Raw genomic sequence first — 16,584 nt, 5'->3', positions numbered from 1 at the left:
TGTTGGTGAAATGAATCAGATGAGCTATTTAAGGACTTAAATGCATCCATTTCAATGTCATCTCACACTTTCATATTTCTGTTATTTTATTTCAAATGTTTGGATCTTATATATAAGTGCGTGTTCAGTGATAACATTTGCACTATTATAGCTTTGGAAAAGACACTTTTCAGCCATAACCTTCTGTTGATTTTAAATTCTACTTACTGACTTCAAAGACTTTATAGGAAGTTAAGATCCTGAATACCTGGTGTCTTTGTAACATAGAATTTTTGCTCAGCCAGCTGTGGAACATCAACTAAAGCAGGGTATTAGTAAATCATAATAGCTCATCTAGATAGAATTCATTCCTATAGTGTATTGAAATAAACAAAGCACCCTTAGCAACAGAAGTATGTTGAGAAATTGCCTGAATTATACTAAAAATTGGTTCCATTTTCAGGAACATAAGAGAGAACTGCCAGAGATGATATAACAAATGCATTGATTCCTAAGTAATTTAAAGTCATGCTCACAGTGACCAGAAAATCCGTACAACTTGCAATATTTGTGTGTTGAGACAGTTGATAATAAAATGCTAATAGGATTTTATTAGTGCATATTTTAAAGACTCCATAAAGAAGCTAAAGCACAGTCAATTCAGGTGAATAAGTACATGGGATTTGGAGTACTAACCTTGGAAAGGCAGTGAACTGGTTTTATCATCCAAGAAAAACAAGATTATTTTGATATATGGTATCTGTGAACACACAAATATGCAAATGCCTTGAATCTTCAAAAGATTGTACAAACACTAATTTACTTGCAATTATATGATACGTAAACTTAAATGTAAATAATAAATGCAGGAGAAAATGAAGAAACAGTTCACACAGTAGTTCACACAGTAGGGACCTCTGAAGGTCATCTAGTCCAGCCTCCCTGCTTAAGCACAAAGTGTCTCACCAAGTGTTTCTTTCATAGATAATGCTTTCTCCAAATCTCGCCCTATATTTTCTAATAGTAAATTTATTACAGTTGTTCTGGTTGCAAACATTAAAATGAGAGCCACATTTCATTCAACAAAAACTGTTGGCCAGGGTCTCAAGGATTTCACAGTTAGCATGATGGAAACTTTATATGAGGAGATTTGTCCTTCGAGCCCTGGGGTTTATTTTTAAGTTGTAGAGACTAATATCTCTATCTTTTGAGGTCTTTTCATATGGTCCTTGGTTCCTAGTAGCAGGATTTCTATCTATATGAAGATGTTAGTTGAAAACAAAAGATAGATTAAAAAACAAAGGAAAAATACCCATCAGCATATGTGCAGCTATGTGCTTTTAACCAATCTTTGGGAATTCAGTACAATTCTATGGCTTGTGTTATGCAGAAAGTCAGACCAGATAATTGTAGGGGTCGTTCTGTCTTTAAAAGCTATTAAATACTGTAAACAGAGTTATGTCTGGGCCTGTGTTCTCAAGTGAACAGTTCAGAGTTTCCTCAAGAGCCTTGTGTTGCACAAGTAGCACACTGTTATCTGTGTTACTCAGAAATGGGTACCTCTGACATCCCTCACAGTTGCCATCTCAGGAAACAAGCATAGTGTGGAAGTTGATCTTTCCCTTTAGGACTCTGTAAGACTTCACCACTATTTTGCCAGAAACAGAGAGGTGAGTGGTGGGAAACAGATCTCATTTTAAAATGCCTGGGATGTGATTTTTGAAAACAGTTTTATGCAGCACTATAACAGTTCAAAACATGGCGAGGTGTCCTCTGTTGGGGTTCTGAGTACACAAAAGTTGGGATAGAGACTCCAGTAAATGTTTCAGAAAAGATGGTTAGAGCAGAACCAAAGTATTGCAGTTTCAGGTGCTTAAGGATGATAATGATCCTTTAAACCTATTAAGTGCCTAAGAATAATGAATACTCATCTAGGAAGCAAAGAATTTAAGAATATATAAATTAGACATTATGTTTACTGAATCTATGATGCTATCAAGTCTAGCATTTTTTTCCTAATTTTAATTCCCTTGCCTCTTTTTATTTTTACTGTTGCTCATATGTGCTTATCATAACAGGAGAATATGTACACCTGTAAATACTTAAAGATTATGTTCCTCCTCAGTCTTACTGACTTGGTCTGTTTTTTTCATTTGACTATAACATGACTTCTTATCACAGTACTACTCCATGTGAGTAAGGTCAGCAGAATTTCCCGAAAGCTTTGGTATCAGAATATTGTTTGTGTTTAGTCTTTCTCTTTAAAGTCTCAACATAGATTATTACAAGCAAAACTTTATTTTTTAAAAAAATATCCAGTGGGCTCTTGGTCAATGTTAAGTAAAGCCACAGGGCAGAATGTAAATGTGGATGTACAAGTGTGTTATAATCTACTGTTAATTTAATAGCTATTATAAGTGTTGGCACAGATTAACACACACATTCTATTATGAGCCTTACAGATTGGAATTAATACAAGGGCTTAGTTTAAGAAATGTAATCAGAATATAGCCATGGAACAACTTTTTTGCTGTGTAAATGTAGTATTTACTTACTGGTGTGCCTGATCATTCGGTTAAAAAAGACGAGTTTTGTTTAAGCTGCTTTTCTCTGATTTATTTTCCAACAAGCCTTTGAAAATGAAGTCTTGCTTGTTATTTTTTTCTTTTAAATGCTCTAGTTTTTGTTGAAAGCTTATCATGTGTTAACCCAGTAGCACAGTCCTCAAACTGGTCTGTATGATGCCAAGGCAGGACAGAAAAGTGTGACTGATGCATTAGCTTGCTACAGAAACTGCTGCTGACCCCTCTCCTTAAGAAGTTATTTATTATTATTTGTAAGTGCTTCCCAGGCTTTTGTGTTTTCTGACTGTGTACTGAGGATTCTGAAAAAGTACTGGAACACTTTGTTTTGTTAATATGCAATATACCCTTATCACATATATTATGATTTGGTATTCTGAGACAAATGAAATGAAATGTGATTCCATATCCAGAGGAAGTATAGTGAATTCAGGAAATACTTCACATTCCTGTATCTTAAACATGTGCACACAGTGAGAAAAAGTACTAGTGAAGATACCTGGAACAGATACTTTTGGGGGTTTTAGTATAGGTCTAGAAAATTACACTGTTCTGTGTAAGGCCTGATTGCATTCACACCTCTCTGCATTGTAATGCATTGTGTGTCCTCATAGCTCTACCTCTGCTCAAGTTATCCTCCCAATACAAATTATTATTTTTCTGTCACACAACAACTTGGAGTTTACCTAAATCGAAGGTAATTTGCAAGTATTTCTGCATATAAAAGAGCAGTTGTCAAGTTATGTTGTCTTTGTGAAGCTTTGACATGTGAGACACCCTGAATGATGATTCCTTTATTCCATCTAGTTCTAAATTTTCATGTAGTAAAGTCAAGTTGCCACAAATGGTATCCAGTCAATTCAGAATATTAAGTAACAAGGTTTTTTGACCATGTGGTAATATAAACTTGATGCAGTGATTGCTGGAACCCAATAAATATCATGTTATGTGGAAATGTGCAATGAAAGGTTGATTTTCATAACACATTATAGAATGCTGAGTCTGAATAAAACAGCTTATTTGCAAAATTAGTTTACTTTGTATCAATTTGTATTTTTATAACACAGTGTAATAAAAAGGTAACATTGGCCATTAAGGTAAGTGAATTCTACAAACTTTGATTAAGAAGGACATTTTACTTGTTTGTGCTCTGAATATGAATTTCACTGTCTGAGTGTCTGTACAGAAGGACTGAAATTCAGTAATAGACTTGTGGAAGCGGGTGTGAATTAGACAGTGTTTTTTCCACATTTATATTTTTGCTAGAAATTAAACTGGGATATGAAGATATGTGTGATGGACATTGTGCTGAATGATTTGGAATTATATTCGTTTGGGTTTTGTTGGTTTTGCTTTCTGTTTTTAATTGGTTTTGTCAGTGAGCTGTAACGTATGCCTCTCAAGCTGCTGATTCACTGACATGTATCCCAGGGCTTTAAAACATAAAGAGAGGAAGGAAAAAAGCAAGGAAGAAAAAAAAAAAAACAGCTAGCAGAACCTCAGAACCCGGGATGAGATAAATTACTGATGGGTAAATTTTGGATTATCCCTTTAGGTTCTAGTATATCAAAAGCCCAGATATTCAGATAATTGGTCTTTCAGGTAGGAAGAAACTGCCCTTATATGTTTTTGAGAAACAAGAACTTAAAAAGTAGATAGAGAATTTGGACCAAAGTATTCAGAATGAGACTTTAAAAAAAACTGCTGAACAACCTTAGTAGTGTCTGAAGAGAGAGAAATATCAGTTTTGACAATATTGATGATATATAATATTCAGATTACGTATTTTGGATGGTTATCTCATTTGGATGATCAGGCTTTTCTCTGCAACAGAAAGGTCCTGAAATTATAAGGTAGTTGTTATCACATGAAAATATAAATTCCAGATTTTACTTATGGCTTAGGAGAACATGGAGGTCAATCTGTAATTGTGAATCACTTGAGAGGTGTAACTTTCAGTATAAAGGGATGCATCTTTCCAAATTTTTTACCATTTTTTATCAGGATTTTTTTAAACTTTTTTTCCTGTTTACCATATTAATATGGTAATTAATAACATTAATTACCATAAAATAAAATAAAAACAATAAATTGTTTTAATATTTTCAATCATGGCTACAGCCTTAAACTAGTTTAATTCGTTAGCTCCCTACAAAGTGCACCTCTGACTGGAATGTCTCATGTAATGTTAAAAACTAATTTGTGAAACATATTCCTTTGGAATGTTTCCTTTAAGCCATGTAAACTCATGCTATGAAAATAAAAGCCAACCATATAAAAACAGTTAAACAAGTATCTGATTTTCCAGTTCCTGCTGATAGATTTGTGGAAGTCCTTATTGCTGAAAAATGTCAGTGAATCTAAACAGTCTTTGTCTGGGTCTCAGAATCTTCTCTGGCTTTCCTTAGAAGATTGGACCATTATGTTCTTTTAGAGAGTATCTGTCTGAGCAATTAAATTAATAATAATAATGTAATGATAAATGTATATTTAACACATTATAAGTATTTCAGGTAGACAGGCTTGAGATAGAGCAGATTTGTTAAAAAGAATGGGAACGTTGCCAAGTCTTTCCACTGCTTTATTTGACCTTGAGATTTCAATGGCATTTCTTGCACCTGTACTTCTTATCAAGTAGTAGCATTGAGATTCATGTGGGAGTGGAATGTATAGGATCATGTAATTATGCTGGCATTTGCTTTTTGTATGAAGTGTAGGCATGGTAACCAAACAACTGAAATGAATAATTTGATCCTGTCAGAGTGAAGTGTTTTTGTACCAGGACGATATATGGGAGCAGAAAGAGATTCTGGCCAGTGGTAGTTGCCTGGTGAAGCAAAAGTGAGTTGAAAGTCATGAGAGTGACAGAAATGGGCACTGGGAAAGGCAAAAGGATTGTATTGCACCAGGTACAGAAAGCACAGTGGGGATCTGATCTGGTTCTTGCCCAAAGAACTCTGGTGCCGCTTCAACCAGCTCTGAATCTGTTTTGGATGCACTGCAGACCAGGAAGAGCACTTCAGCCCTACACTGATCTATTTGCTCTGGAAAGGAAAAGGTAAGAAATAGTTGAGACTTTTAACACTAGAAACTATAGCAAAGCCTGTCTTTGAAAAATAAAAAAAGGGTCTTGTGACTATGAGAGTTTTGCTGTGAGCTCAATTGATTTTGAGATAGTTAATAACAACTGAATCACCATTTTCTCCCTAACTGGCAAGAAATAAACTGGGTGATCCTAAGATTGGATGAGTTAAGTTAGGTCTAGGTTTCTGAGTTTAGGAAGCCTTAAAGCCTTTGAGGAAAATACACAAAGCAAAAATTTCTTTCAGTACGGTGACCTCATTTCTAACAACCTTCATTCTCTTTCAGCTTACAGTCCTCTTGGACGCAGAGGCTCTTGGCTGTATCTCAAGTGTTGTAAACCAAGATCACTCCTTTGAGGCTGTCAGCTTGCCTCAAGTGAAGATCTGTTTGTAGCTCAGCCTCAAACAGGTGGATGCACTTTCTGACATTGTTTGCCTGTCTCATTTCAAGAGAAACCTCATAAGGTTTCTGACTAGTGCCTCTAATTCAAATTTGGGTATATTTGAGTAATCGTCAGTGCTATGGTGGAGATTAATTATCCCATAGTTTGAGTTACTTTTCATGCACATGTGGAAACTAATGCTATGCCAATATTTATTTCCTTTTAACATGTGTTTTTAGTTTAATATCAAGTATTGCACTCAAAACTGGGCCTTCCCCTTAAGCAAAGTTGCTTGTCATCCCTTAAGAATGAGGTGCTTTTACACTGTGTAATACAAGCCAGTTTCATACAGTATCCCTCTTGTATCCCGTAGATGTGATTAGAGAGGAAGATGATGAGCACAGTGTCACATCAGAACCCAGTCTTCTGCAGGAAGAAGGGAAAATAATGGATAGAGATGTGCTACAAGAGCTCAACATACAGAAATATAAAACACAAAACGTAAAACAGTAAAGTGTTTACATGGTGGTGTTTGTGGAGTTGAGAATGAAAGTTAGAGACCTAGTATGTCAAGGGAAACAAACTGGGTAAATATGTCAATATTGAAGAGACAAAATGGCTGAGAAATGCTTCTGCTCTGGTAGTATAAATCTGTGGAGGTTGTTACAGGACACACAGGGAAGACTTTAAGGTTAAAAATTGGTCTAATTCCAAGTTACAGAGATATGTGAAGGTGCAACGTTGGGGAATGTGTCCTGCCGTACAACTGGTGAGACACTGAAATGTCTAATACCAATCAAAAAGGAACTGTTATTTTCCAAACTGGAATATGGCATCCAGATAAACAAGGAAAAAAAAACTTACTGCTGTCTGCATCTACCACAAACAGGTTGACATTTCTAACTGCATTTTTTGCTTTCCTCTGAAAAATAAGAATGTAAGGATTCATAAACTGGATTTGTCTCTACCCTGGGTGACAAGCAGGTGTTTGTCAGCATGAGACTCTATATGAAAGATGGTTAAATTAGGTGAGGAAGTTTCCACATATGTCATGTGTCACTGTGTTTCCTAAAGTGACAGATCACCATGTTACCTAAAATGAAGATGCAGGACTATGATGGGAGACCTTGATATGCAGGTGTTACTTATACAGTGAGCATGAAAAATTAGATCATACCCCCATGCATGAAGTTCACATTTTCAAATTCCAGGAGGATGACCCTGTAATGAGCACTTACTGAGTTCACTTTTAGGTCTGTGCCATTTAAAAAGCACTTGGAATGGTCTCCTATCACAACATAATCAGAAGCCTATGACTAAGTAATAGCCTTGTGTTCATAGCAAGGCAATTTATTATCCTATATGTAAAATGACAACTTCATTATCAGTCACTATTATAAAATAGCAGGGAAAGTAGCAGTTGGAATTAGAAGGCAGCTTTTAAATAATTCTTTTTACAGTATGAAAATCCAATACATAGATTCATGGCATGCAACATTTTTGGAACTTGATGTTCCATGGCATCCTTCACTGATGCTTCAGCATTACATTTAGAGAGTAAAAATTGTAATGACTGGTTGCAGCATCAGGGTTGTTTTTTCAACCAGCTATGAACCTCCTAACTGTGCATTTTTAAATTGTCAGAATTCTGCCTCGGTTACTTTGCTGGCCATCCAAGGAATTGACTCGAGGCTATGCAGTTTGATGCAGTTTTGTAAATTGACTCTAGATACTTAGTTCTTGTCACAACACTGTGCAAAACTGTTGGCAGATGATTGGTCTTCTCATGGGTTTTGCTTTTACTTCCATGAGGCCTTTACCATCCATATGCAATAAGAAACCATACATTTAATTCCTGCTGATAATGCTAACAGAATAAAAGGAATTCTTTCTTGAATAATTGTTTTCTGTAATCTAATATTTCTGAGAAAACAACCTTCAAATTACATGTGTTGGTGCACAAAATTTTATAAGTTTTATAAATTTAGAATAAATTTAAATGAATGATCAACCATGACAGGTTGACCTAAAACAGATAACATAGTTAAGCATGATCTGGTTGACTGCTTGAAGTTTGGAATTGTTAACTGTAACTGGGACGGAAAGTTAAATCCACTGATAGAAACCAGAAAGCATCAGATTTACTGAAGAAGGATGGGAGTAGCATGAGGTTGAAAAGGCTGATAGAACTTTTGGAGAAGATGTTTGCATTCCACTATTGTTAGGACTGATAGCAAGACATGTGATGAAGGCTAAGACAGAAAGTTATACTGAACCAGCAAATAAATTTATTAGGAAGAAGATTACTCCTGTAAATCTTACATGAAAACCAACTCCTATGTTGTATGAGTGCCTCAGGGTCTCTAAGCTGGTCAATGTCACAACACCCTTATGAACTAAGTAGGTTTTTTGTTTTCCTTCTTTATACGTAGTGAGTCTCAGGTGAAGGGAGTTTGCAAAGAATGAGGAAGGCCTCATACCTGGGGCCTCCTGCAGTTACTACAGAAATGTAACTGCTGGGCTGTCCTTAAGCCTTTGTCAAAGGCAGAGATTTTTGCCAAGATAAATTTCTCTACTCAGAGAATGGTTATTTACTTTTTTTTTTTTTTTTTTCAAAGAGGATGTACAAAGACATAAGAATTATCTCCCTGACCAATTGCATGACACTTTGGATAAATCTTTATATGCAATAATACTCAAGGACTTAAGTAATACATCATATTTGATCTGACCAGGCATAAATCATTTATTCATGATATATCATTCATAACTTGATTCATTGACTCATCTTTAGACAAGACAAGGTCAGTAGAAAAAAATGATTAAGCTTTTTGCCTGCAGGAGGAAGGTGCTTAAACAACAAATTCATCTTCACATCTGACCTCATGAAACTTGACAAAGATTTTAAAAATAGCAGTAGATTTAAAAAGCCAACTTTTACTCCCAGTTACACTAGTTTAAATCCACAGTCACTCCACTCACTATAGAGTAAATGGGAAAAGCCTCTACAAGTCAGTGGAATCTGGATTCCACTTAGTAAAAATCTCAACATATTTGCAGCTCTTCCTCAAAGTGAAGGAATGCCCTTATCAAGAAATGAAACTGATAGAAATGGAGGATGCTAATTCATTACTGAGTTCCTTTGGAATTGTTCTGTTTGGTTTTAAGAAACAGATGGAAATGCAAAATTGTGAAAATAGATGGAATGGGGCATTTTATGCCAATGAACCTGAAAACAGATATAAGCAAAAGACTGACACGTTAGAAAAGAAACAGACTTGAAGATATCTGATGAGGGGCATTTGAAAAGAATTCGGAGGGGCTTTGCTTTCTTTTTTGGCTTTTTATACTTGACTGTTTTGTTGCAGAGTAGCCCACCAAGTGTTAGAGTTATACATGTGAGCTGGAGAGTCCTTGAGCACTGAATTTCACCTACATATCATTCTAAGAACCTGTGCTAAATAACCTCCTGCTGATTTCACATCCCCAGTGATCAGTAGCCTTTAAAATTTCTCATTTCTTTGCTCTGTGATTGTGCTTTAGGCTGTAGCATCAAGCAGGAATTTATTATCTCAAGGCTTGTAATAGTGTTTTCCTATATCAGAGTTCTAACAAGGAACATTAGCTGTATTATATTTTTATGTGAACAAAAATTTTAATCAATTTAATAAGTTTAAAGATAAATTCCACCTAGGCGCTACCATCTACCAAAAAAAAAAATAAAAAATTCAAGTCAGCTCTTACTAAGCCCATTTACTTTGTGAACTTGCAGCAACAGGTCTTTAATAAATAATAAATAGTCCCACAAATCACTCATGACATATCCAAACCTAGGAAATTACCATCATGTTTCTTTGATCATATAAGAACATATGCCATTATTTAGGGTTAGGGTTTTTTGGTGTTTAACTTCTTGTGATATGGCTGATGTTTGCTTCCTTGTCTGCAAAGCAGTAATTCACTCTAGAAAATGCTTCCATCCAAGGCAGCAGTGACCAAACCTAGTGTGGACAAACTGAAAAATTCCACTATATTGACATGAGTTGCCATTCAAGGAAAAGATAATACTGGTAGGGACTCCTAGGAGCAGAGCAAAGAGACCTCTAGAGCCAGTGTTCCCTAGAGAAAATGGGATATGTACCATAACTAAATCAAGAAGGTAGAGTTTTCTTCTATGTTAAAATTCCTCAGTCTTTGTTCCATTTAAATTCTTTTCAGGTCCCAATCACAATTACCTACACACATAATGATCCTAAAGGAAAAGAAGGGTGGTGGCTCCTGGTGCTAACATGATCACTGGGTGATTCCTAAAGAATGTGGGATAGGGGAGTAACATGGTGATTTTGTACAGCAGGCATTAGGCAGAAGGGCAAGGACTTTCTCTGAAGTCTTCAGCTGTAGGTTTGAATACTGTACCTCATCCTGCATGACTGTCGCTTTGTATAGATCCAAAACTTACCCTGAAGTCTTCCCTTTTTTAAGGAAATCATTTGTTCAAAGCTACCCTATTTGTTTTACTGCTTTCTTTGTGACTTCTTATGCATAGATTTGTTATTTTATAATAGAATGTCATTTATATTCCTGCAGAAGTTCCCTAATTGGTTTTGAGGACGCTGTGGCTTGCACTGTTCTAATGACACCTTCCATTGTTGCTTTTCTGTTTCTCACCCATTCAATTGAAGTGTTACACTGATATTGTTCAGCAGCATGTATGAAATTCCTGATATAACTCCAAAACTTTTGTCTGAATAAAACATTTCTGTAATGTTGTCCACTTAAATTTTATTATTCATTCATGATACTTTCTTCAGCCTAAAGCCTTTGCTTGTAGTATTCTTGTCAATGTCTGGGAATTTCTTGGTAAGCTGGTGCTGTATTGCCTTAGCAAACGTGTTTCTACATCCCAATTCATACCCATTTTATCCATTGCAGAATATCCCTATATCTCCCTTTCTTCCTGATTAAAAAAGCTCTATATAAAGTCACACTCCTGCTTACCTGCTTTGCAATATTTTACAACAGTAGAATTTTAGACCAAGGCCCTGTTTGCTTAGAATTGAAGACATTAGACTTGCTGAAAAATTACCCATACACTACCCTTTAAGTTGATATATTTTCTTATTTGAAGTTATTCAGCTCTGTATTTACTTCATAAGAAAGATGCCAAATTGAACAAATTGCTGTGCTAATAGCCTTAGTCCAGGGGTGCATAGTGATTCCTGTTCAAGCTTTTTCTTCCATACTAGATACATAGAGGAAATCAGTTTTACATGTCAATATTAAATTTATATTATTCTAGCACTGAGCACATCTGTTCTTTGTTAAAACAAATAAATAAATTGATATTATCTCCTTTTTTATTTTTGAATGAGTATAGCAGTGCTGTAAAGATAGGAATATATCACTCAGCATGTCTGGCTGTATTTCCCAATTGCTGTCAAGAACAAAAACTATTAATACTAAAACATGGTGCTCAACAGATAAGGTCAAATTCATTCTGCAGCTATAGTGACATTATAATTAATGGGAGATCTGTGTATGGCAAGAAAGGAGAATATTGACCCATTAATACACATTTGAAAATCAAAGACCATTTAGCTCCTGATAATTTTAGCACGTTATATGATTTTTTTTCCCTTTAAATGAAGGACAGAAAAGCCATTTAAAAACTAAGAGTGGTTGAACCTATAAATGACACTTTAAAGTCTGAAACTTGTGCAGCCTTGTGTCAATGCAGAACAAGAAATGCTCAGAGGGACAGTGTGTGGAGCAGCTGGAAGGCTACAAGGAACTGTTCTGGCTCTGAGGATGGGTAAGTGCTTTATCATATGAAGTAAATGTCATTGTTCCATTATGTGTATGAGGAGATTAAGCATAAATGCAATGCCCAGAGTTGTTCATCAAAAAACCTCCAATATCTCCAGTCCCCTGTTGCATTCCCAAGAAAACAGTGCCTCTTCTGCATGCCAGAGGGTGAGCTGTGCTATGCAGAGGAAGGGAGGTGCCACCCAAGGCACAATCTTCAGCAAGGGCAGCGTGGAGTGCCACCCCAGGGACCCATCACAGGGTGGGCCTCAAAGTAGGAGCCCTGCAGGGTGTCAGTGGCACCTGGCAGGGTGGCACAGCACTTCACAGTGCCACGGCAAAGGAGCCCATGGAAAGTAAAAGAGGTAACACTGGTGCCCCAAAAACTGCTTCTGATTCCATTCAGATGTTGGGGATACTCACAAGTTCTGTTGCTGTGGTTCTTCCTTAGGGAGAAACACGTTTTTGCTGTGCTGAGGTTCCTCTGCCATGCCTGCCCTGCTTGTATTTCTGAACCTTTGGCCTGAAGGTAAAATAATAACTTTTACACTTTGTTTGCTGTTTTGCATCATGTAATTGCTTGGGTTTTACTTTTATTTTATTTTTCTTTTTTTTTTTTCCTTATTTGACTGTGTGATTAGACATGCAGTTACTCTGAAATTTTATATGAGATGATCTAACTACAAATAGTCAAAATACATAATTTATGATTTTTAAAATAAAATTATAATATATTTCAACATTAATCCAAAAAGTTAATAGACTGATATCCATAACATGATCATGCCATATAAAATAGAGGAGTTTTCTGTGTCTGCTTGAGAATTTTTATCTTATTGTTCTCTCTGGTAAGTTCAATAAAACTAACAAAAACCTACAACTGTTTTTTTTTAAGAATTGCTCTCTACAATATCTAACTCAAATGTCTAACTCAAAAATCTTTAATGTTGCACCAGCAAAAGGAGTAACAGACAACCAAACTCCTTGTAAATGTATTCTGTTAGAGCCATACTGCCACTCTTAGGAGAAGAATGGCTGTCATTTTCTAATACTGTGTCTTATTGAAAAGATTTAGAAGAAATATGAGTTTTATTGGAGAAATATCATTCCTAAAGGTCTTTAAATTCAGTATTATCAAGAACTCTTCAGTGACCTGTCGGGGATCCAGACAATAACAAATAAGGTATTTTTGTATTTCTTATCCATGCTGTGAGTGTATGCAGGTAAGAACCTTTTGCGTTCCTTGGTCACAGAATAAGCAGGAACACTGGCAATACCTTTTGGTCTAGTTCAGCTAAAATAAAAGGGAAAATTATTATTGCATTTAATTCCCCCATGATATTGGGTAAGTAATAAAAAAATTATATCACTGTTTTCTCTCTGCTTAATTTCATATTGAAACTGCTTTGTCATATTAAATATTTGCTTACCTCATAGGATTTGAGGGGTGCAATAAATGTCATTGCTTTTTGTTCTTTTTTTTTTCTTTCTCATTTTTTTCATGCAACATAAGTAATTTAGAAAGCATAGTGTACTCCATGGGTTGAGCAGTACTGAAAAATAGAGACATTATATGTATACTGTACATGATTTGTTTTATGAAAAAGCTGTAATCTATTACATTTATGAACCATATATGAACCAAAATACTTAACATTCCATATGCAGTCTGTCTTCCATCTTCTTAAACAGGTATAAATTTGAAGTTTAATTGCCATAGCTTGGGCCATGTTTAATATTACATTTTTAACCTTGACCAGCCTGAAGTTTACAACAAAATGCAAGTAAAATATTAATTCCCGTTACAAAAAAAAACCATTGCTGTTTTCAGGTTCTGTTGAGTCAACGTAGTGCTAATGAAACATGTTTGTTGTGAGCCTTTAAAAATGATCATTCCTTGGTTTCTATCTCTCTGCTCATCCTGTGACTCCAGTAGCCTTGAAATGGATTCTTTTTGTTCCCGTATATTAAATTTATTTTATAATACTGACATTTCTGTTGTAGGCAGAATACCTGTGTAACATTTTAAAGCCACATTTTTTCCAAATCAAGAAGTGAGCTCCAAGATCTGTGAAAATATTCCAGATCCTTAAAATATTTGTATTATTTTTCAGGAAGAAGCAAAGTTGAAAGCTTTTAAATGTTCCAGTCTGGATTTCTCCCCTGCAAGGCTGGCTGAATTAGTACTCTTTGCTTGGTAATTGGGAAAGAATTGTGAGTTCTATACATAAAGCTGTTAGAGACATCAGTGTAATGCCATAGCCTGGTTAGTTGGCTGATGCTTGGACAGCACATGCAGAGGCCTTTCTCTAGGCATAATCTGCATTAAAATTGAGAATTTAAAGTTTGAGAAATAAATGGAAATCCAGAATCTAAATTCCTTCTCTAGCTGTGAATGTCCCCAGATAAACAAACAAAAGTGCTTGGGTCTTCTGAAGGGGTCAAATATCTCAAACCTAACAGATGATTAGTATCATATTGCATGATACGATAACATATGAGGGATGGGTATAGTTATCAGCTATAACTGATAATCACAGTTATCTGCTGTGTGAGAAAGTAAGTCTAATAATTAGCTTTATTTCCATTTGGCAACAAATAGCATTGCCATAATATTAGAAGAAAATTAGTTTCAGTAATGTGACTCCTTGATATTACAAATGCATTAATCCCATTAAATGAAGTTAATTTAATTTTAAAAGGCTGTTTACAGCTCACACATCAGGTTGTTTCCTGTACCACATAATCAGAGTTTTCTTTGTAAGAGAAAAGCAGAAAACACAGTTAACAAACAAACAAAAAAATCCTCCTCTGCCCCAGATTTACCACATTTTCTTCCCAAATATTGTGCACACTCGATCACAGCCAACAGAAGGGAAAAAAATAGCATATGCACCTGCAGAACAAGGACATAACAGGAGAGAAAACAGCCACCCATTTGCAAAGTGAAAGCAAATACTGAAAATTTTGTCTGAGCAACTGGCTTGGCTAATAGGAGTGTGGACTAGGTTGTGGCCTAGTCAATATGAGTGAGAAACTGGGGTGGAAAAGAAGGTAAATTTTCTTTCATCTTTGGCCATAGTGAAAGGCCAGCTTGTCTCTGGTATCATTGTCTCATATTTTTCCCAAAGTTTATTCCCCAAGAATCTTCCCACCAACTGATGCCGTTGTTCAACTTTCAGTCTTACCAAGCAGCCATGGATTTTGATAGATGGATCGGGAGTTGACTCATGGCCACATAATCACAACTTAACCCCAGCATCAGTTTTTCAAAGGAAATCCCTTTGGAGCCACAAACCAGTTAAAAATGCAATGATTCTTGTGCTGCAGAAGAGAACAGAAAAACTAATAATCAAAGCTGCATAATGAGCAGAATGGCAGCTTACTCATGCAAGGTGCATTTTCATCTCCAGCAAGTGAGGAAGAAATGACTTGTGAGAATACAGATGAGGAAAATCAAATACCTCAAATTCTTTGGGAGGAAATTTTTACTTATCAGATAATAAGCTCGTTCTTAGTGATGAGAATGATAATGATTCCGTTACTAATGCTGATAACAATAACAATGGCTGTGTGTGAGCTTAGCAATATCAAATGGTTTGCATCTGGTGAGAGAATAAATTGTTATTATAAAAAAGAGAGACATTAAAAGATACAGGGTTTTTTTTAAAGTAGTGAAGACACAAAGATGCCTAACAGTAATAGCAAATTATATTTTTTAAAAACAGAGAATAAGATTTTTTATTTACAGAAACTAGTATAAAATGTCAGTTTGAGGAAACAACTAACTTGAATTCAAGCCTATCCTACAATCATCCCCTAATCTGAGTGCCATGATAAATAGTAAGATGGCCAGGAAGGTTTTTAGATGTGCCAGATTTCTTTTGGGGCTGACTGGAGGAAAAAAGAAAACAAGCAAAAACCCCATAACAACAACAAAAAAACCAATCAGAAACAGAGAGACCAAAGTCTGTGTCCTACCTTTTTGTAGAGTTGAGAACTTTCCACCCCTTTGAGATGATCCAATGATGACAATTATTGAAAGCCAGATAGACTAAAATATGACCTACTTTCCCTTCATAATAACAGAGTCTTTTCATAGACCTCAATAGATATTGGAATGAAACCAAAAGTATCAGGAAGCCTGATCATGACTGAGCTAATTAGGATAGCTGGTTATCAAATGTACATCTTAAACTGTTTCATAAATCACAGCCTGCCAGATTTAGCCTCAAGGGGGAAGGTTCTACCGAGTCAACAAGAGAAAGTATGTTGATAGAGAGAATATTATCATCTGCTGACATTTACCTTCCGTCATCACTTTATCTAAAATCATGCCTCTATTAATTCATGATCTATGATGAGTAAAATATACATCAAAGGAATACATTATGTAATAAACCCAGCATTGTAATTTTCAGCCAAGCTAGTCAAACCTACAATTTTAATGAGCTTCAGCTTCTCACTTGGTACTCTTCATGGAGAGAATCAATGGACTGATTCCAGTGGTCTTTAATGACAGTACTTCTACTGTTGATCTACCTGAAGACCTACTTGTAGTTTCTTACCCGTAACATCCAGACAGGAGATTTGTTAAAAGTAGACTTTAAAAGAAATATATTGTTTTCCACGAAGCTTTAGATGATGCCCTCTGTCACCATGGCTGCAAGAATGGCTCGGCAGTGACAATAACTACCACACTGCTTACTGGGAGTCGCTAGTCATGAGTTAGTAGCTTCAAGGCAGGGTTTC

The 16,584-nt window shown here is 35.7% G+C and overlaps 2 long non-coding RNA genes across 2 annotated transcripts; both read right to left on the bottom strand.

Annotated features, from left to right (window-relative positions):
- Positions 1-66: 66 nt before the first annotated feature.
- Positions 67-12,763, bottom strand: LOC139799996 (uncharacterized). The gene is made up of 2 exons (XR_011727540.1): positions 12,256-12,763; positions 67-284 (listed from the first exon to the last, which is right to left on the bottom strand). It is a non-coding gene; the product is annotated as an uncharacterized lncRNA (long non-coding RNA).
- A 557-nt stretch (positions 12,764-13,320) lies between these two features.
- LOC139799509 (uncharacterized) lies at positions 13,321-15,708 on the bottom strand. The gene is made up of 3 exons (XR_011727319.1): positions 15,622-15,708; positions 15,297-15,437; positions 13,321-15,156 (listed from the first exon to the last, which is right to left on the bottom strand). It is a non-coding gene; the product is annotated as an uncharacterized lncRNA (long non-coding RNA).
- Between the last annotated feature and the right edge of the window lie 876 nt (positions 15,709-16,584).

Source organism: Heliangelus exortis, chromosome 9 (genome assembly GCF_036169615.1).
Source record: "Heliangelus exortis chromosome 9, bHelExo1.hap1, whole genome shotgun sequence".
In the NCBI taxonomy this organism is placed as follows: domain Eukaryota; kingdom Metazoa; phylum Chordata; class Aves; order Apodiformes; family Trochilidae; genus Heliangelus; species Heliangelus exortis.
This window is presented reverse-complemented; position numbering and strand designations above follow the sequence as displayed.